A 21,166-nucleotide genomic window follows, 5' to 3' on the forward strand; every position below is an offset into this window, starting at 1 on the left:
TAAGGACAACATTATTTTTGTGGCTTAGCTTCCCACTGTGGATGGTGGGTTGATGTCCTTCCCTGCTTTTGTCTTGCCTCATGGTGAAGAAGGCAGCAAGTGCCTCAGACTGGTGTGCCATCTTCTAGGCCTCAGCCTCAAGAGCCACGGAGGACATGACAAGCTGGACATTCCAGCCAGTTCAGACAAGAAGTGGAGAAGGTGCTGCTCCTACAGGGGTACGTTTCAATACTCCAGTGCCAGGCTGATGTGCCTGCAATATCCAGCCAAGCAACAGCTCAGCAGTTTCCCTGCCCAGCCACCTCCCAGCGCCAGGAGACCCAAACTGGATAGATTCACCTCACTTCAGAGCTCTCCCAAAATGTCCATGTCTATGGGCCTACTTGTGTGCCTTCTCACAGGGTGAGTCGGGGGTTCACAATCTGGCCTTGGGAACCTTCTTCCCTGGGAAGTGATACCTTATACTTAGTGTGGCTGACACAAAAAGAAAATGCAGCAATTACTAAAATAAATTAACATTGTTTTATAAAGAATGCCCAGCCTGCTGGTAAATGTTTTCTAATAAGTGATAGGCAAAGGATTTTTTTTTTTTAATAAACTTGCTTGCAGTAATGTGGTCTTCCTCTTTGCAGGATAATCAGTCTTTTAAGTGGGATCCAACAACTTTCCTCAAAAGATTGGAACACTAGACTCAGCCAAGAAACACTTTGAAATGATATTTAACCTAAGGCTGCTAGCATTACAGAACATGAAGGGATAATATTCTCTTTTTCTTTCCTTCAGACTCACATGCACATGCTTAATTGCATTATTTATCCATATCTAAATACTGTGTAAGGTGCTATCTTTATCCATCTCCATTGCATTTCAGCACTGAGGTATTTTTAGATGCTCCATACTGTATCTGCTCAGTGTTAATCTTTCTATTTCATTCATCTGTAATTTTGCATATAAGTATAATCCTAATGATTCTTCCTTTAGACTTGATAACCATCTGCTAGCTTTGGAAGGGTGCAAAATGGGGAAAATTATTATTTAGGGTAGACCAAATAGTATAACTAAGAGCATATACTTCCCTGTGGTGTGATCTGTTAGCTTGAAGAATAGTCTTGTGAAGGAAATGGTGGAAGCCCTATATGGGGATATTTAAAAGTAGTCTGAATACAGTACTTGAGAATATACTGAAGGGAATAATGGGATGGACTTGAGGTCTTGTCTTTCTCTACATTTTGTGGGCCATATGCTGCTCTCAGATGCCCTGATGTAAATCTGAAATCAGTGTAATTACTTCAGATTTACATTGTTGTTAATTATTATGTTTATCATGGTAGTACTTAGGGGTCAGCTTAGAATGACTAGGAATCACCGTTATGAACGACAAGAGATAGTGGGCCAGGGGGGCCAGGGACCTACTGTGAGAGTGATTCTATAGCCTGCTGGTTTGGCTGCTCATGTAGGAGGTGGGAGAGCCGAGTTCAAATCCCTTCTCCACAGCAGGCAGAAAGAGGAATTGAACCCTTGTCTCATACATTGGTGGTGAGTGTAGTGGGCTAATGCATTCACACGCTTTTGTCAAAGTGCCTGAAAATCAAAATGAATTTTTTGGGGGGTAGAAACGAAACAAAGAGTTTTGTGCCAACATTAGTGAAATATTCGGACTCTTCTGGTTCAATTTAAACTGTTGGGCAAACATGACACAAACTCACCAATAGTTTAGCATTTTTTTTGGTGAATAAACTATTAATTAGAAAACTTTTTGCCCACCTCTACCAACAGTCGCTGTGATTTAAGATATAACCGGTCACACACTTGGTGCTGTTTTAAGTACGTTGGCAAGCGGTACTAAAATGTATCAGTAGAGCTGGGCAAAAAAACAAAGAAAGGTGCCAGTATTTCTTAGTCTGTTTAGTTTTGTTGGATTTTATAAACTGTTCACTTTTTGAAACTTTCCACATGTTCTTTGGGTTTTTTTAAAAGGGTACTTTTTCAAAACGAGCATTTTTTTGATTTTGAAAAACCGCACCATGTGACTAAGCTTGCCAATTTCCCTTCAACTAAAAAGCACGCAAACCCTTGAAGATGAAAACTGAGAAAAGAAAACTGATAAAATGTTGCCTAAGACTCCCCTCCCCCCATCAACATAAAACGTTACAAAAAACAATTAATGTTGTCATGCGGGTTTCTAGTTTTGTTTCGGTTTTTTTTTAAGGGTCACATTTAATTCAAAATCACTGGAACAGAAAGACTAGGCTAATTGTAGTTATTGGGAAGCTATTCAATGGGGAGGGGCAAAAAGAGAAGCCTACCTGCCCTCCGGGAGAGAGAGAGTCTGGACGCGGAAAGCTCAGTTACGCATCAGGCGGATAATGCCACTTCAGCATGTCTAATTGTTTAATGCTTCAGTCTGTGTAAACTAGGGCAAGCTGCATATCATATAAATTGAAACAACCCAAGGCTGTTTTCGCATTGCATGCACTCTGCTGCTGTTGGAGTGGAGACTTACCATTGACTCTGATGGGAGAAGGAGCTGGCTCTGTGTTGTCTACTTTGTTGCTCAGTGGTTTCTAACACTAGGAGGGTGAGAATGTAATGTGATCTGTTTTAGAAAACAAAGTCACATCAGCACCAAGTTAAATTTTAAAAAAACTTCCTGGGATTCCTGTTTTTCATGGTCCCTGACAGTCCTTCAGATGTATCCTCTGCAGAGGTTCAAGTGGGGGAAGTGCCGCAACTTTGCTTTGCCTTCCAGCTGCAGGTGAGCATTGGGGTTGGGGTGAGGAGCACCATTCAATGGAAGCTCTGGGAGAGATTGCGCCTGGAGGTCTGGGGAGTGCAACCATTGTGCCAACCTTCCGAAGGATTGTTAGAGGTATGGAAAGACTCATATGGAGAGAGTTTGAAAAGACTGGGACTGTTTACCTTAAAGAAAAGATGAATAAGGGAATATGATAAAAGTATACAAAATAATGAATGGAGAAGAGATGATAGATTGGGAACTTCTGTTCTCCCAGTCTCATAACATGCTCCATTCCAAAGTCACTAAGTAACAGGATGACTAGAATTGGCCCGTTTCACTTGTTACTCATCTTTGAGGATTTACTGCCACTAACTGTAGTTCTCTGGATCTTTCCAATCCACCAGCTCTTGGATCCATCTTCTTATCACACTGTAGCTCTTTATAATTTTTGATTATGCTCCGCTATCTTGTCAATTGTTAATTTAATCCAGAGAAGTCGCATGCATTTTCTTGTCACTGTGGCATTGAATGTATTGTAAGTGCTGTTCAGTTTACAAGGAGTTAAAGTGTGAGCTAATTTTGCTAAAGGGGGAAGGTCTTGAAAGCTTGTGTCCCATCACATATTGTTCGGACTCCTCTAACTCTGAACCCAGCCAGTCTGGTGGTAACAAGTTATTCTAAAGAGCTCCAGCTAGTTCTAGGGGTGCTGACAGCTGCCTGTATGGGTGCTAATAAAGCCTCTTGTGTTATACCTGTGACTGTAAGAAGAGAAATAATTAATTTCAGAGCTATCATAGCAATCTGTATTATTTTAAAATTTCTTAGAAGAGTAAGTTAAATCTGCAAAAATAAAAATGCTAAATTACAAACAGAACTTTTAATGTAAGGGTAAGAGGAGACATTTAAAAATATGCAAAGCATCCATTTATGGTATACACATAAAAAGTGAGTAGGTGTTTCCCTTTGATAACTGTATTTTAATTTGTGGTACAGTGTGGGAGACTTGAAACACCTCCATGATGTGCCATGATGGTAGATTGCCCAAGTGTAATGAGAAAAGATCAGAGTAGTAACTTGCCTTTCACCTTTGCAGACCTGAGGCTAGATTGTGATCTCAGTTATGCTGCTATAAATCAGGTGTAACTTCCCTGAATTAGGGGAGTTACTACAGAATTACACTAATGTAGAGAGACCATATTCCAGGCCCCAAGTTCATATGCTGCTTAATGATCTTGTTGGTTTCACTGTAATCCACATTTCTCCACATTACAGAAGAAGAACCTAGTATTCTTGGTGGAGGACTAAGGCCCTACTCCTGGTCCCACTAGTGAAGTTAAAGGGAGTTGAGATTTACTTTTCACGTTCAGATCTTTATGAACTTTTTAATTCTGGTTGGGGTTGAAAGTAGAAATGCTGAAACCTTGTGAGAGGGCTTAGTCTCATGGGCTTTCTTGGTCAGTTTGAAGACTCTAGAAATGTGGATAGTTAAGATAAGCTTGGGTAAGCAACCAATCTGTAGAGTACTAATTAGAACTGAACCAAAACTTTGAATTGTTTGGGGTTATTCATAGAATCATAGAATCATAGAATATAAGGGTTGGAAGGGACCCCAGAAGGTCATCTAGTCCAACCCCCTGCTCAAAGCAGGACCAATTCCCAGTTAAATCATCCCAGCCAGGGCTTTGTCAAGCCTGACCTTAAAAACCTCTAAGGAAGGAGATTCTACCACCGCCCTAGGTAACGCATTCCAGTGTTTCACCACCCTCTTAGTGAAAAAGTTTTTCCTAATATCCAATCTAAACCTCCCCCACTGCAACTTGAGACCATTACTCCTCATTCTGTCATCTGCTACCATTGAGAACAGTCTAGAGCCATCCTCTTTGGAACCCCCTTTCAGGTAGTTGAAAGCAGCTATCAAATCCCCCCTCATTCTTCTCTTCTGCAGGCTAAACAATCCCAGCTCCCTCAGCCTCTCCTCATAACTCATGTGTTCCAGACCCCTAATCATTTTTGTTGCCCTTCGCTGGACTCTCTCCAATTTATCCACATCCTTCTTGAAGTGTGGGGCCCAAAACTGGACACAGTACTCCAGATGAGGCCTCACCAATGTCGAATAGAGGGGAACGATCACGTCCCTCGATCTGCTCGCTATGCCCCTACTTATACATCCCAAAATGCCATTGGCCTTCTTGGCAACAAGGGCACACTGCTGACCCATATCCAGCTTCTCGTCCACTGTCACCCCTAGGTCCTTTTCCGCAGAACTGCTGCCTAGCCATTCGGTCCCTAGTCTGTAGCTGTGCATTGGGTTCTTCCGTCCTAAGTGCAGGACCCTGCACTTATCCTTATTGAACCTCATCAGATTTCTTTTGGCCCAATCCTCCAATTTGTCTAGGTCCTTCTGTATCCTATCCCTCCCCTCCAGCGTATCTACCACTCCTCCCAGTTTAGTATCATCCGCAAATTTGCTGAGAGTGCAATCCACACCATCCTCCAGATCATTTATGAAGATATTGAACAAAACCGGCCCCAGGACCGACCCTTGGGGCACTCCACTTGATACCGGCTGCCAACTAGACATGGAGCCATTGATCACTACCCGTTGAGCCCGACAATCTAGCCAGCTTTCTACCCACCTTATAGTGCATTCTTCCAGCCCATACTTCCTTAACTTATTCTGTCATTAGTTGCAGGTCACAGTTGAGATTCACTCTCAGGGATGCGTGAGGGACATGTTCACTGCACCCCACTGCACTATATTTGACCAGCCAGTATTATAAACCCATCACTTTTATGTAGCACATATTGATTTACCAAAAGCCTTGGGAGGATCATACTAAAAAGAGCCTGATCCAAAACCCTAGATCTCAACACCCCCAAACTTCAGGTGGTTCAAAATTCCAATATAGATTTGAATTTTGTGTCTAAAGCAAAAACAGCTATATGTCTACACAGTCCATGGAAGCGAGCCTCCCAGAACCCCACTAAAGCTTTAAAAGTATCTGTGTGGACAGTGCTTTGAAGTTGTAGTTGGGCTGGAGTTAGGGCTCTGAAGCCCACCTCCCTGCTTAGGCTTTAGAGCCCGAGCTCCACCCTAGGCCACAACTTCAATGTGCTGTCTACAAAGCTATTTTTAGAGCACTAGCCCCACTTGCCCTAATCTGTTGACCTGGGCTGGGAGGCTCAGTGCTACAAGCTATGTAAATGTCGCCTATGAGTTCAGTGCACTTGTGCTGTTTGCAAGCTAGCCAAGCAACTACCCAGAGACCTGATTAAAATCCTGATTACTGTGGGGATAAGCGTGAGATGAACCAAGAAATGGTGGCTAATATCTGACGTCATCTTGCAACAGAACAGCCTTAGATCTTGAATTTGTTTAATGCTCATTCAGTTTCCCATATATGGATGGCATTGGTCATCCCCTGACAAACACCACTGATGATGAAGTGTAAGTGTGGGGTAGGGAGTAATTGTTTTGTTTAGAACATGAGAAAGGGTTGCTCATCAAATACTGAAGGGCTAATTTTTCAGAGATGATGAACACCCGTGGCTCCCACTGATTTACTAGACGTATGGGTGTCAAATACAGCTGACCCTCTTAGGGCCATTATCAGCATTTGAACCTGGGACTGTCAAAATTAAAAGCATGTGTCTCTTCCACTTGAGCTAAAGAAATAGTTAAATTAACTAACAGATTCTTAACCCCTTATGTGACCCAGTCACTACAGGGGGACAAAGACCCATATTGTCATAATATTTCTTAAAATTAGGCCCTCTACTAGCTATAGTTAGACACTGACAAAGAGCTCTTGTCCCTTAATTAAACTGTATGTATTAAGAACTAACGAATGGCCCTATTGTGTCAGACCAATGTCCATCTAGCCCAGTATCCTGTCTCCTGACAGTGGCCAGTGCCAGATGCTTCAGAGGGAATGAACAGAAGAGGGCAATTTATCAAGTGATCCATCCCTGTTGTCCAAACCTAGCTTCTAGCAGTCAGAGCTTTAGGGACCTGCAGACCATGGGGTTGCATCCCTGACCATCTTGTCAGATAGCAATTGATGGACCTATCCTCCATGAAACTGTCTAATTCTTTTTTTGAATCCAGTTATAGGTTTAGCCTTCACAACATCCAAGCGGTTGACTGTGTGTTGTGTGAAAAAGTATTTCCTTATGCTTGTTTTAAATGTGCTGCCTATTAATTTCATTGGGGGATCCCTGGTTCTTGTGTTATGTGAAGGAGGAGTAAGTAATACTTCCCTATTCACTTTATCTACACCAATCATGACTTTGTAGATCCCTATCACATTCCTCCTAAGTCATCTCTTTTCCAAGCTGAACAGTCCCAGTCTTTTTAATCTCCCCTCACATGGAAGCTGTTCCTTACCCCTAATCATTTTTATTGCCCTTCTCTGCACCTTTTCCCAATTCTAATATCTTTTTTGAGATGGAGTGACCAGAACTGCACACAGTATTCAAGGTGAAGGAGTACTTGTGGCACTTTAGAGACTAACAAATTTATTTGAGCATAAATTTATTTGAGCAAGGTGTGAGCGTACCATGGATTTATATAGTGTCATTATGATATTGTCTATCTTATTATCTATCCCTTTCCTAATGGTTCCTAATATTCTGGTTGCTTTTTTGGCTGCCACTGCACATGGAGCAGAAGTATTCAGAGAACTCTCCACGATGACTCTGAGATCTTTCTTGAGTGATAATAACGAATTTAGACACCATCATTTTGTATCTATACATGGGATTGTTTTCCAATGTGCATCACTTTGAATTTGTTGATATTGAATTTCCTTTGCCATTTTGTTGCCCAGCCACCCTGTTTTGTAACTCTTGGCAGTCAGCTTTGGACTTAACTATCTTGAGTAATTTTGTATTCTCTGCAAACTTTGTCACCTCACTGTTTACCCCTTTTTCCAGATGACTTATGAATATGTTGAACAGCACTGCTATTTACCTCTCTCCATTATGAAAACTATTTATTCCTACCCTTTGTTTCCTATATTTTAACCAGTTACTGATCCAGGAGAAGATCTTCTCTCTTATTCCATAACTGCTTACTTTGCTTAAGAGCCTTTGGGGAGGGACCTCTAAGCCTCTGACACAAAAGCTTTCTGAAAGTCCAAGTACCCCATATCCACTGGATCACCCTTGTCCATATATTCCCTCAGATAATTCTAATAGATTAGTCAGGCATGATTTCCCTTTAAAAAAGCTGTGTTGACTCTCTTTCTCAACATATCATGTTCATCTATGTCTGACAATTCTAGTTATCTAGTATAGTTTCAACCAATTTGCCTGGTACTGAAGTTAGGCTTACCAACCTGTATTTGCCAGGATCATCCCTGGAGCCTTTCAAAAATCGGTGTTATGTTAGCTATCCACCAGTCATCTGGTACAGAGGCTGATTTAAGTGATAGGTTACATACCATAGAATTTCTTATTGGAATTCCAGAGAGAACTCTTGGGTGAATAGCATATGGTCCTGGTGATTTATTACTGTTTAATTTGCCAATTTGTTCCAAAACCTCTTCTATTGACACCTCAGTCTGGGACAGTCCCTGAGATTTGTCATCTAAAAAGAATGGATCTGGTGTGGGATTCTCCCTCATATCCTCTTCAGTGAAAACTGATGCAAAGAATTAATTTGCCTTCTCCACAAAGGCCTTGTCTTCCTTGAGAGCTCATTTAGCAATTGTACAGTAGTCCCACTGACTGTTTGGCAGGTTTCCTGCTTCTGATACTTAAACAAAAATGTTTGCTGTTAGTTTTTGTGTCTTTTGCTAGTTGGTCTGCCTAATTATATTGTTACACTTGACTTGCAAGAGTTCATGCTCCTTTCTATTTTCCTCAGTAGGATTTGACTGCCAATTTTTAAAAGATGTCTTTAAGAGCCTCTTTTAGACACGGTGGCATTTTTCTGGTTCTCTTTCTTTTTTGTCTTCGTCTTTTCGTCTTCATCTTCTTTTTAATTTGGGGTATGCATATAGTTTAAGCCTCTATTATGATGTTTTAAAAAAGTTTCCATGCAGCTTGCAGGCATTTCACTCTTTTGACTGTTCCTTTTAATTTCCATTTAACTAGCCGCCTCATTTTCGTGTAGTTCCCCTTTTTGAAGCTAAATGCTACTATGGTGGCTTTCTTTGGATGTTAAAGTTAATTACATTATGGTCGCTATTACTGAGTGGTTCACTTATCTTCACCTCTTGGCATTATTTTTGGTAGTAATTACAATTTTTATTTCAATTATTTTCATTAAGTAGGACACCAATGACTGACTGAACAGTCTGTCTCAAAGTCAATTTTTTAACAAACAGCTCCCTGCAACCAGAAGAAAAAATAGCATGCTCTGCACAGTGAACTCGTGTGGTTTTGCAGCTACTGTACTTAACAGAGATATTAGTGTTACTATGATTTTAGAGATTTAGCTGTCGTCTTTCATTTACGTTTAAACCTCATTTTTTCCCCTTCTTATCCTGGGGGCATTACATAAAGAGTTTCTTGTTAAATTTATGATGGAGTCGTCCAAACTGAGAAAAAGAAAATGCTTACCCCACAGTTCCCATGTGAAATGTGGAAAGCAAGATGGTTAATTTCAACAAAGCTTTATTGGAAATTCTTTTTATTGAGTAAGGAATGAAGAAGGCATGCAGTTTGAACACATAGATCAAGAAGGCATCCAAAATTGCAAACATTATACAGACTACCCCCTACACTTAGAAGCCAGATTTTTTACTAATATTCTCAGCCTTTTCAATCAGCATAATCCAAAAAGAGAAGGAAAAAAACCCCAAAATGAACTAGTCATTTTTATAAATGAAGACCATTCTGCAAGAAACAAATCATTATGGATCAGGATCAATCATTCAGTAGGAGCAATACCCGGGCAATGATTAAAGAGAGAATTTACTTTAAGTAGGGTCCAGAGGCCCCAATCATTATCAGGGCTCCATTGTGCTAGGTGCTGCAGCTTCATGTGTCTATACACACATGCTTGCTTACTTGCTCAGACAGTCCTTGTCCCAAAGAGCTTACAAGCTAAAAAGAGAAAGGATAAACAAAGCAAAAGAAGATGTTCTAATTTATTTCTACATTAATTTAATGCCTAGCTGATGCAATTTAAAGCATTTACATAGTACCAGTGTGTGACTGTTTGATGAGAATACAATACATGAATGAATGCCATGTTGTTGAAGACCTAGAATCAAGGCTTTCTCAGCGAAGGAAGGGAAAAAAGGTAACATGTCAACAAAGGAGGGAGGTTACTATCACATGTGGTAGTCCAGTTCCTGTCCTCCTTAGTTACTTCCGTGTCTCAGAGTAATACACTGGCCTAGCGCATATGATCATGCCTCCCACTAACAGTTGGTCCCAGAGATATAGGCCAAGATCCTCACTGGTATTTAGGTATCTAACTCCCATTGGCTTTAACTCAAGTGGTAAAAGCCTATGCTCTTACTCAAGCATTAACTGCCATTACTTATTAATTTGCTGGATGATAATTGCCATGATCACTTATTCTTCCTTTAAAAAAAATTTTTTTTAGTACATGTGCCCTTTCTCCAGTGCCCTTGTACCTCTCCAGTTCTCCCCAATCTTTTTAAACTGTGTCAGAGATTGTTATTCTTTTGCTGCCGTAAGTCCCTTCACCCCTTAAAACACTTGTTATCTGGACCTCCTTTATTTTCCAAGTATATCCTTACCTGCTTTGTATCCACAACTCTTTTTACAAACCCTATTTCCTAATTGTCCAAGGAGTCTAGTATATCAACAATTTCAGAGTTATTCATATCAACCCTCTCCTCTTTTATGAATGGCTCTATCTTTCCTCTAAAAATGTTTGAGTCCTCCTCCTGAACATTTGTAGATCCCTACAATTCCCTAATTCCCCAAGCCACCTTTGCCTCAAATTAACTTATTTTCTTTGCTGCCTTAACTGACTGCTTCTCATTTCGTTTCTTCCTCCTCCATTTCCCATGCAGTTTATTCTTTGTCCTCAGAGCTTTGAGCAGCCCCTTGTGAAACCTCACTGGTTGCTGATGTGAGCACTGCAGTGTGCAGGAGAGTCAGCAGTGCTTGGCCCCTGATTACCAGAAGGTCCTCCCCTTGCTACTTAAAGCCTGCCTTGCAAACACTGGCAGGGAGGGGAAACATACAGTAGAGCAGATACATTAATACACTTACAACACCACCAATTACCCAGGGGACGGAGGAGGGGAGAAGAACACGTAACTGGAGAACAACATTCATTTTTAAAATGTAGCTCATATGCTAATATATCTCCCAATGTAACCTGGATGGCACCACCCAGCATGAATGGTACCTGACAGTGCTTTTTTGTGTATTTGCTTGCTTGCTTGCATTTTCTTTCATCTACTGTATGTATACAACTAAATTATCATTCAAGTTCAGTGGCTGGGTTAAATTGAAGAGGGTGTGATCATTTTATGACCAGTAACAAAATGTTTAATCAGACATATTCCCAAGACAAAGCTAAGGACCAAAACACCCCTGAACTTTGAGGGTGTTCCGAATGCAACCCCAGATCCATGGGGTTATATGGAAGTGATACCTAATTTTATAACACGCCTAAGCCATACGCTAGATCTGGTTTCAGAGCCAGATTTTTTGGCTTGTAACTGTGTAAGAGAGGGCTAGTCAAATCACATGCTTCATGGCAGCAACTGATTGGCACAGGATTCAGGATGGAGTTTTTCATCCATGATCAACTTTACACAACTGGCCAGGTTTATCACGGGTAACTGTTGTTTCTGTGTGTGTCTTCCTTTAAAGCCTCAAGTGTAGGTCATTAATAAAATCAGGATACTACACTTGTATGACTGATCTGATGTGATAAGGCATTTTTTTCTGTTCCCATTACAGTTTTAAGAGAAAATGTGTCTTTACCAGAGCTATCAGAAAGTTCAGATTTGGAGCCAGATGCAAATTTTCACAAAGTTCAGGGCAGTTTAAATACAGGCTGTGATGAAGCTGGAGCTTGCTGTGTAAGAATTGATGAAAACTGCACATTGACCTGGTTTTTTGGGATGTTTACATATGACTATATTGGTTTTGTTTAATATGGGAGTTTGGGGGGAAAAGGCAAGAAGGGAAAGAATGGCTCAAGATAAGCCACATCTCAGCAAACACTGAGTTGTGAAGAGACAATGCTAGGACAGGAAGAGGCCCTGAACACAGGAGATCAAAAAGAACTGTAGCAGGTTTTAAAAGGAACACACACTCAAGAGAGGGGGTTAATTGTTCTGGGGAACAAACACAGGCACCTGCTGACGGTGTCTGAAGAAGTCAGGTTTGTCTAATCTGGATCAGGGGATGGTAAACTCTTAGTTGAGAGAGACTTGGATATGGACGGTTTTGTTTTTAAATCCTTTTTCTCTAAATGCTTTGTTCCTATTATTAAAATAAACAGTATTTTTAAGCATGCTGTTTTATCGCTACACACCATTAGTCCAAGACTCCTGAAAGGAAGAACCTCAGGTCTCCAAACTCAGTTTTGCCTGCTGGGTAAATACGGTTGATACACAGAATACGGTAACCCAGAGCCCTGTAGCCCACTGTTGGGATAAAAGTGGGAGAATTGTGGAATTCCACCCCAGTCGAGGTAAAGGCATGAGGCCTGCCACTAAGGGGGGACACACAGAGAAACTGAACAGAGGTTTAGCTGGCCCTGGATCATGACACAGGCCACTTTAGTGAAAGATTTTTTTTTCCTTCTTTAGTAAAAGGGCACACCAAATACTGAGTGCCAGGACTTGATGTATCTTTTATTGAGAAGTTCCTGAAAAATGAAAGAAGTCTAGTTCCTTGAGTGAAAGCCCCATTGTCTCTCTATGGTGAGGACAACAGCAGGGTGCAGTACTGGTAGCTCTCTTCATGCTGCATGTTAAAATCAGATTACATGGGACCAACATGCAACATCGAGCTATCAGAGACTCCTTATCCTTTTGCTCATTATCATGTGTATCATTTCTTACTACTGACGGCTACCTGTATTAATCTTTGTCTGCAAAGGCTGTGTGTTTGGGAGGATGGGAGCATGAAGTGATGGGCCATGGCTTTGACATGTTCCACTTGAAGGGTCATCATATTGAATGAATGACTGTCCATTTAAATGTTTACTTAATTATTGTGGCACCAGTTTGTCTCATATTAGTTAAGGTTGTACCAGCATTTTCCACAAATAAATCTTCATTTTTTAAGTTTTATATCTACCCATAAAAAGTTGCCCCAGGCTGATACAGGGATGTGGCATAAAAGATATGGAGACACTGGGCAGGAGGGGAAGGGGGAGGAAAGAGGCTAAACACCCGTTATGAATTAAATTGCACCAAAATCTGAGGTAAGTATTTGCAGCTAGATCCTTCCTGGGAGCCTGGCATTAGTATTGTATTTGCTGTGAGGGAGCCATGGGTTTCATTTGTGGTCTAGTTCCCTCATTCTCTTTGGATGAAGAAAGGGCTGAGAGTGCTGTGCTCAGCCCCTGAATGAGGTGGGGTGCCATGTGTTGCTAACCGTTATCCTTTGGGATGGCAAAGGAAGACTGATGACGAGCCAAAAGATACACACACCTTGTCAAATCCTCCCTGGCCAGAAGGGTCATGTCTAGAGTGAGAGAATTTCATGGTGAGGAGGAAAGCTGATAGAGTAGTGAAAATGGGATATAAAAATCTCCTTCCTTATCTATCAGAAATAGGAGTGCTTTCAAATGCACCTTTCCCACCTGTAGCTCACATATCTGTCTAGGTACGTTATATGGCCTCCATCAGAGTATCCCACAATTATTAATGAATTTCACTCATAATACTCCTGTGAGACAGGGGAGTGCTGTTATCCCCATAGAACAGCTGAAGGATGGAGGCACAAAGAGACTGAAGTCTGTGGTGGAGCTGGGAATTGAACCCAGATGTCCAGAGTCCTTTGTGTGGGGGCCTTAAGCAGCATCCCATCCTTTCTTCCTTCCTGGACAAACCTTTGTTCCTATTCTGAAGTTTGTGTAAGTTTTAAATGGAAAAGAAGATTTAGTTCTGCTTCTGGATGAGAATATCCCACTGCGCCTCAGAAAGCCTAAGATACTATGAGTCAAATTTTCAAAGGGGCTTTAGCTCAGTCTCTAAATGTGCACCCACAATTGCACATACAGATTTCAGATGTGGTAACATTCGTTTTTGTTTTGTTTGTGCTGATCAGGTAGTTAAATATTTTTTAAAACCGCAAAACCCCTGCCTTGACCATGTCTTTGGTTCATTTGCCTTGTGTGTAGGTAACCACAGAGGTCTCTGATGAGTAAGTATGTTTGTCTTGTTGTTCTCATTAAACATTTGTTCAAAAGGATTGCTCTTGGAAACCTTAATTAGAGAGCATGAAGCCATTAAAAAGTAAACCCTTTTGCCCTGGGGCTGATGGGGATGCTGGTCTTCAAAGCTACAAGCCCAGCCAGTTTTTCTACTCCCTTCCCTTTTGTCTGTGTAGAAATAGTCCATTTCATTTGCCCTTCAGACTCAAGGTACTGTCATTTCCCATACCCAAACTGGGGTTATCTTATTGGAATACTTTTGTATAGTGTCTTCTTTCAATGAAATCTTACAGACATGTTTAGGGCTGCCATCCGTTTATCTCTGATGCCTGTTACAGTGGTCTCCAAACACAATTTATTGTAGAAATGCTTCTTGTAGAAACTCATATATTTCATTGTTAAAATACGTGTAAGCAAATAAAGCATAATCTACAAACGACATACACATTTTTAATTGTATAGCAACAACATAGAATCTCTCTTCCTTGTGATTTGTCTGTTGTAACACACGTTCTGCTTAAGATCTTGTAACCACTGGCATGTCCTTTACAGTGTGAATATTTTGTGGCTTCCAAGGAGCTCATCACCGAAACGAGAAGAAGAAAACAATCTGTGTAGCTTCAGAACAAAACAAAACAAAAAAGGAGAAAGAAACAAATGAAAAGAAGGAAAATGATGCGTTTTCTCTTGTTGTAATACAAATCCTGCTACTCTTTATGTTGTGATGAGCCAGATGTCACTGTGCCAGCCCAAGGGAGAGTCAGGGTTAGGCATCTGGGCATAAAGCCTGAATATTCTAAAGAATAATCATCATGAGGCACATGGTCTGAGACTATTAAGTGAACTTTCACTCACAACTTTGGCTTCTGCCAGGCTGCTTCCTTGTGATGGATGGAGAATGTACAGATGCAAGGAAGATGGAGCAGGCCACAGATGTTAGCAGCACAGGAGAAAGGAGGGTAAACAGGGATGAGCTGCTGCTGAGTAAAATATGTAAAACAAGTGTCTCCAGAGAGGGAAGGTGCTCTCATGGATTTGTAACTGGTTAAAAGGTAGGAAACAAAGGATAGTTATAAATGGTCAATTCTCAGAATGGAGAGAGGTAAATAGTGTGTCCCCCAGGGGTCTGTTCTGGGACCAGTCCTATTCAACATATTCATAAATGATCTGGAAAAAGGGATAAACAGTGAGGTGGCAAAATTTGCAGATGATACAAAATTACTGAAGATAGTTAAGACCCAGGCAGACTGTGAAGAGCTACAACAGAATCTCTCAAAACTGGGTGACTGGGCAACAAAATGGCAGATGAAATTTAATGTTGATAAATGCAAAGTAATGCACATTGGAAAGCATAATCCCAACTATACATATGAAATGATGGGGTCTAAATTAGCTATTACCACTCAAGAAAGAGGTCTTGGAGTCACTGTGGATAGCTGTCTGAAAACATCCACTCAATGTGTAGCAGCAGTCAAAAAAGCAAACAGAATGCTGGGAATAATTAAGAAAGGGATAGATAATAGGACAGTAAATATCATGTTGCTTCTATATAAATCCATGGTATGCCCACATCTTGAATACCATGTGCAGATGTGGTCGTCCCATCTCAAAAAAAGATATATTGGACTTGGAAAAGGTTCGGAAAAGGGCAACAAAAATAATTAGAGGTATGGAACGGCTGCTGTATGAGGAGAGATTAATAAGATTGGGACTTTTCATCTTGGAAAAGAGATGGCTAAGGGGAGATATGATTGAGGTCTATAAAATCATGACTGGTGCAGAGAAAGTAGATAAGGAAGTGTTGTTTACTACTTCTCATAACACAAGAGCTAGGGGTCACCAAATGAAATTAATAGGCAGCAGGTTTAAAACAAATAAAAGGAAGTATTTCTTCACACAACACACAGTCAGCCTGTGGAACTCCTTGCCAGAGGATGTTGTGAAGGCCAAAACTATAACACGGTTCAAAAAGAACTAGATAAATTCATGGAGGATAGGTCCATCAATGGCTATTAGCCAGGATGGGCAGGGATGATGTCCCTAGCCTCTGTTTGCCAGAAGCTGGGAATGAGTGACAGGGGATGGATTACTTGATGATTACCTGTTCTGTTCATTCCCTCTGGGGCAGCTGGCACCGGCCACTGTCGGAGGACAGGATACTGGGCTAGATCAACTTTTGGTCTGACCCAGTAGGGCCATTCTTATGTTCTTATGTTCCAAACAACATCCTCAAGGGCTTTGCCACTGATACAAGTGTGTGGATTTTGGTTTTAGTTAGTTTTTATTTAAGTGAAATATAGTTGGAACTACTTAGGGTCAGATACTAAGTCAGTTACAATGGGAGTTTAGAGAATGCAGAGCACATGGGTCATAAGCAGCAGTCTGGAAATGACCGAAACCTGCTTGATTATCCAGGGCATGAGGCTGGCCATCAGCAGGGCTGGGACTGAGACCCAATGGGGCAGCAGGATGGGCTAACAGACCCGTTGCAGCCATCTGGTGCAGGGGGATGTGTGCTGCATAGCCCGGACCCTGAGGCAATCCAGAAGGTCAGAAAGGACAAAGAGAAGAACAGGAGGCTGGGAAGGGAATCCCATCCTAAGTGGCCGGGGTTAGGGCAACTAGTAGAAATGATGCAGTCCAGTTCTGACTAGATTGGAGCCCTGGAAATCAATGTCAGGCCCAGCACAAGCCACTCGGTATCACACAATAACTTGATTAAAAAACTAGAACAATACAAAATTAATATGTCACACATTAAATGAATTCAAAATTGGTGAACTGACAGGTCTCAAAATGTAACTGAAAAATGGGGAATCATCAAGTGGTTGTGCTTCTTGTGGGGTCCTGCAGGAACTGCTTCTCCACCGTGTGCTATTTAGTACTTTGTTCAGTGATCTAGAATGCTCCCCGCTCCCTCTCCCCCATACACACACAAAATCATCACTGATACAGTTTACAGATGACACAAAAATTGGGGGAGTGGTAAGTAATGAAAAATACAGGTCACTAATACGGAACCATCTGGATAGCTTTATAAGCTGTGTGCAAGCAAATAACACACATTTAATACAGCCAAAAGTAAATGTATACATTTGGGAATAAACAATGGAGGCCATACTTACAGAATGGGGGACTCTATCCTGGGAAGCAGTGAGTCTGAAAAAGACTTGGGGGTCATGGTGATAATCAGCTGAACATCAGCTTCCAGTGCAATGCTGTGGCCAAAAAGACTAATGGGATTCTTAGGTACATAAACAGGGGAATCTTGAATAGGAATAGAGAGACTATCTTACCTCTGTATTTGGCACTGATGTAACCACTGCTGTAATACTGTGTTCAGCTCTTGTATCACAGTTCAAGAAGGATGCTGATGAATTGGAGAGGGTTCAGAGAAGAGCCACAAGAATGATTAAAGGACTGGAAAATGTGCTTTATAGTGATAGTCTGAAGGAACTCAGTTTATTTAGCTTATCAAAGAGAAGGTTAAGGGGTGACTTGATCACAGTCTATCAGTACCTACATGGGGAACAAATATTTGATAATGGGCTCTTCAGTCTAGTAGTTAAAGTTAATAACAAGATCCAATGGCTAGAAGTTGAAGGTAGACAAATTACAACTGGAAATAAAAACAATGAGGAGTCCTTGAGGCACCTTAGAGACTAACAAATTTATTTGGGCATAAGCTTTCATGGGCTATAACCCAGTTCATCAGATGCATGGAGTGAAAAATACAGTAAGGAGGTATAAATATACAGCACATGAAAAGATGGGAGTTGCCCATTCCCAACAGTTGACAAAAAGTTGTGAGTATTAACAGAGGGAAAATTATTTTTTGTAGTGACCCTGCCACTCCTGGTCTTTATTCAGGCCTAATTTGATGGTGTCAAGTTTGCAAATTAATTCCAGTTCTGTAGTTTCTCATTGAAGTCTATTTCTGAAGGTTTTTTTGTTGAAGAATGGCCACTTTTAAGTCTGTTATTGAGTGTCCAGGGAGACTGAAGTGCTCTCCTACTGGTTTTTGAATGTTACAATTCTTGATGTCTAATTTGTGTCCATTTATTCTTTTGCATAGAGACTGTCCGGTTTGGCCAATGTACATGGCAGAGGGGTATTGCTGCCATGTACATTGGCCAAACTGGACAGTCTCTACGCAAAAGAATAAATGGACACAAATCAGACATCAAGAATTGTAACATGTAGGAGAGCACTTTAATCTTCCTGGACTCTCAATAACAGACTTAAAAGTGGCCATTCTTCAACCAAAAATCCTTCAGAAACAGACTTCAGCAAGAAACTGCAGAACTGGAATTAATTTGCAAACTTGACACCATCAAATTAGGCCTGAATAAAGACTGTGAGTGGCTGGGTCACTACAAAAAATGATTTTCCCTCTGTTGATACTTATAAAAACTGAAGAGAAGGTTGAAAGCTGATTCAATCCATCTGATGTGGCTAAGCACAATTTGGAGTGTTAACAAGGAAGCATGGGTGGTAGTAATTCCCTCCCTTGCTATTTAATAATCAGTCATGAAACTGAGTGCCAACACCATATTTAGTTTTTATCTCTTCTCACCCAGAAAGAGCAGTTGAGTGGCTTTCACAGTATCTGGTGGGGACAGGCCTGAATTACCACAAACAGGCTTAGGCCCAGTCCAGAGAAGACAGAGGTGATATTGGTGGTTCAGAAATAACAACTGGAACATATGGGAAAAATTATATCTGTTCCACCAGTTGAAGATGGCTCCCCACCAGCTGACTGGTGGCAGTCTAGTTAGATTCCCAGTTATTGCTGGGTGGCCATCTTTCATCAGTAGCCAATATGACCTTCTAACATTTGCATCTGGTAAGCAGGTTGCAATCTTTTCTTTCCAAGCAGACATCACCACTGTAACTCATATTTGCTTTGTCACCTTAAGACTAAATTACTATAATGTGCTCTCTACTAGGGGCTACATCATAAAACCATTTAGAATTGGAAGCCAGTGCAAGACATGAGAGCCTGCTTGGTTAATAAGTGGTCTTGCCTTGCGAATATTCAACCAGTGCTCCATGATCTGTTCTGGCTGCCTAGAACTCTTTTGGACCTTCCTACCTAAGAGACTACCTCTCTCCATCCTCCTGTAGGGGTGGAGGGTGGAGTCATTTATGACCTGAGTGGTAGAGGTGGGTGAAATAATGTGGAGAAGGCACAATCATAGTTCTAGTGGGTTGTAAGAATTTCAGTGAAGGATTAGCTAGTGATATCCTGGCTCATGATTTTTATGGTTGTGTGGTATTTGCACTCGAGCAACTTTAACTGTTTTTAAACAAATTTTGGGATTTTTTTTTGGGGGGGGGGGGAGGGACACAGGTAAGAATAGCAATAACATTCTTAGCTATATGTAATTCCTACGGATTAATAATTGTCTGGAGTTAATGGTCGCAAGCAGTGCCTTGGGCCACCATCTCCTTCTGGACAGTCATTAAACCCCAGCAAATGTCCTGCCACTCAATTTGTTACTTCTTAAATATGGCTTTTCAAAATACATTGTCAAACTGGGAAAGATGGAAATTCCCTTTCTCCTCTTCTGAAGTTTATATGTTAGTAATGTCATGCCACTTCTTTAAAAAGAATCTACATGTTCCCTATATTCTCTTATAAATTACAGCCATGAATTTAATGTATTTACGTGGGAGTGACAGAGGGAAGAATTTTGGCCCAAAAGATTGATTATAGTGAAAGGAAACTTTCCATATAGGGTTATATGTAATCAAGTACATGGTGTGCATGAATTGTGGTCACAGTTACACCAGTGCAAATCCAGAGTAACTCCACTGAAGTCAATTAAGTTACTCCAAAATAGTGTAAATGACTTCAGAATGTGTCCAATTTGGACTATGGCCTTCTTTGAATCCACGTTTCCTTGAACCATGGTTGTGGTCGAACCATAGTTATGGCGTCACTCTGACACCATAATTCCAGTCTTTTCTGCCAAAACCTGTGAAGATCTGAGCTTTTCTTTTGGAAGAAGTTAAATTAGTTAATTTGCTGAATAAATATGTGGTTGAGTTTTGTGGGTAAGCCTAAGGGGGACGATTGAAATAAAAAAAAAACACATTGCACATCAGCTTACTGTATGAAAATCAAGACAATGACAGTAGTAATTTTGTAGTAGATATTTAAGAAAAACTTCCATAATTTTGCATTAAAATTGTAATATTTTAGTACTTGTTTGTATAATGGTAACCTATAGCCGATCTTATATTAAGGTTTGGAGTTAGCCGTGTCCTAGTCAGCTCAGCAGCATTTGTCTATTTGCAGAAAGTGTGGGAACGTTTTCTCTCCTTTGCTATTTAACAATCAGTGCTCTTTTTAATTTTACAAGTACAGTACACCAAGGAAAAATGCAGTCATAATTAGCTATACTTATTTAGGTAATTAGATATTATTTTAAATAAGAATATACTTATACTATATATATATAGTGATAATAACTGTGCGATAAATTCTGGAGCCTGGTGATAAATTGCATGTATCATGCACTTTTGAATTTCTGACCTGCCTCCTATCCGTTTCAGCAGGGGTTTCTAATATTCTGCATCTCCAAGCACATTTCAAACAGCTGCCATTTAAAAAAAGAAATCTGACTGCAAAACTGTTTTGCCAGCCCAACAGCACTTGCTGCAACAGCTGGGTCAGCTAACTAAACTCCATTGCTCCATGCAAGTGACGTCTCAGGACTTGGGTAAGGAGGAATAGAAAGAAATGGGGGAGAGGAGAGAAAGAGAGACAAAGAGAGAATGGAATAACTATAAGGGAGGGAGAGATGAGGAACCACACAGGAAAAGAAGCATCCTTAGGCTCCCAGAGAAAGAGATCGGGATATGCCTCTGAATTTGCCATGGGGAATTGGTTGAAAGGGATGGGTTAAATTTCCCTTGAATGGAAATTAAAGAAAACTTTTTTTCTAATAAGTAATGGTTATGTACATTTTATGTTAATTTATGTAAATTTGATATCTGGCTTTTACATAGCTCAGTGTAAGCAGGTGTATTCTCAATATGTGACAAGTTGAGGAAGTGATAACTGAATGCCACATAGCTACAAATCATCCTTG

The 21,166-nt window shown here is 40.7% G+C and overlaps 1 long non-coding RNA gene across 1 annotated transcript in view; it reads left to right on the plus strand.

The window, feature by feature from the left end:
• Window positions 1-2,478: 2,478 nt before the first annotated feature.
• The window catches only part of LOC125635270 (uncharacterized), a 188,100-nt gene continuing 169,412 nt past the window's right edge, over window positions 2,479-21,166 (plus strand). The window contains exon 1 of the long non-coding RNA XR_012668065.1: window positions 2,479-2,755. This is a non-coding gene — a long non-coding RNA (uncharacterized LOC125635270). The remainder of the gene's footprint in view (window positions 2,756-21,166) is intronic.

The sequence above is a fragment of the Caretta caretta genome, chromosome 4, assembly GCF_965140235.1.
Source record: "Caretta caretta isolate rCarCar2 chromosome 4, rCarCar1.hap1, whole genome shotgun sequence".
Lineage (NCBI taxonomy): Eukaryota > Metazoa > Chordata > Testudines > Cheloniidae > Caretta > Caretta caretta.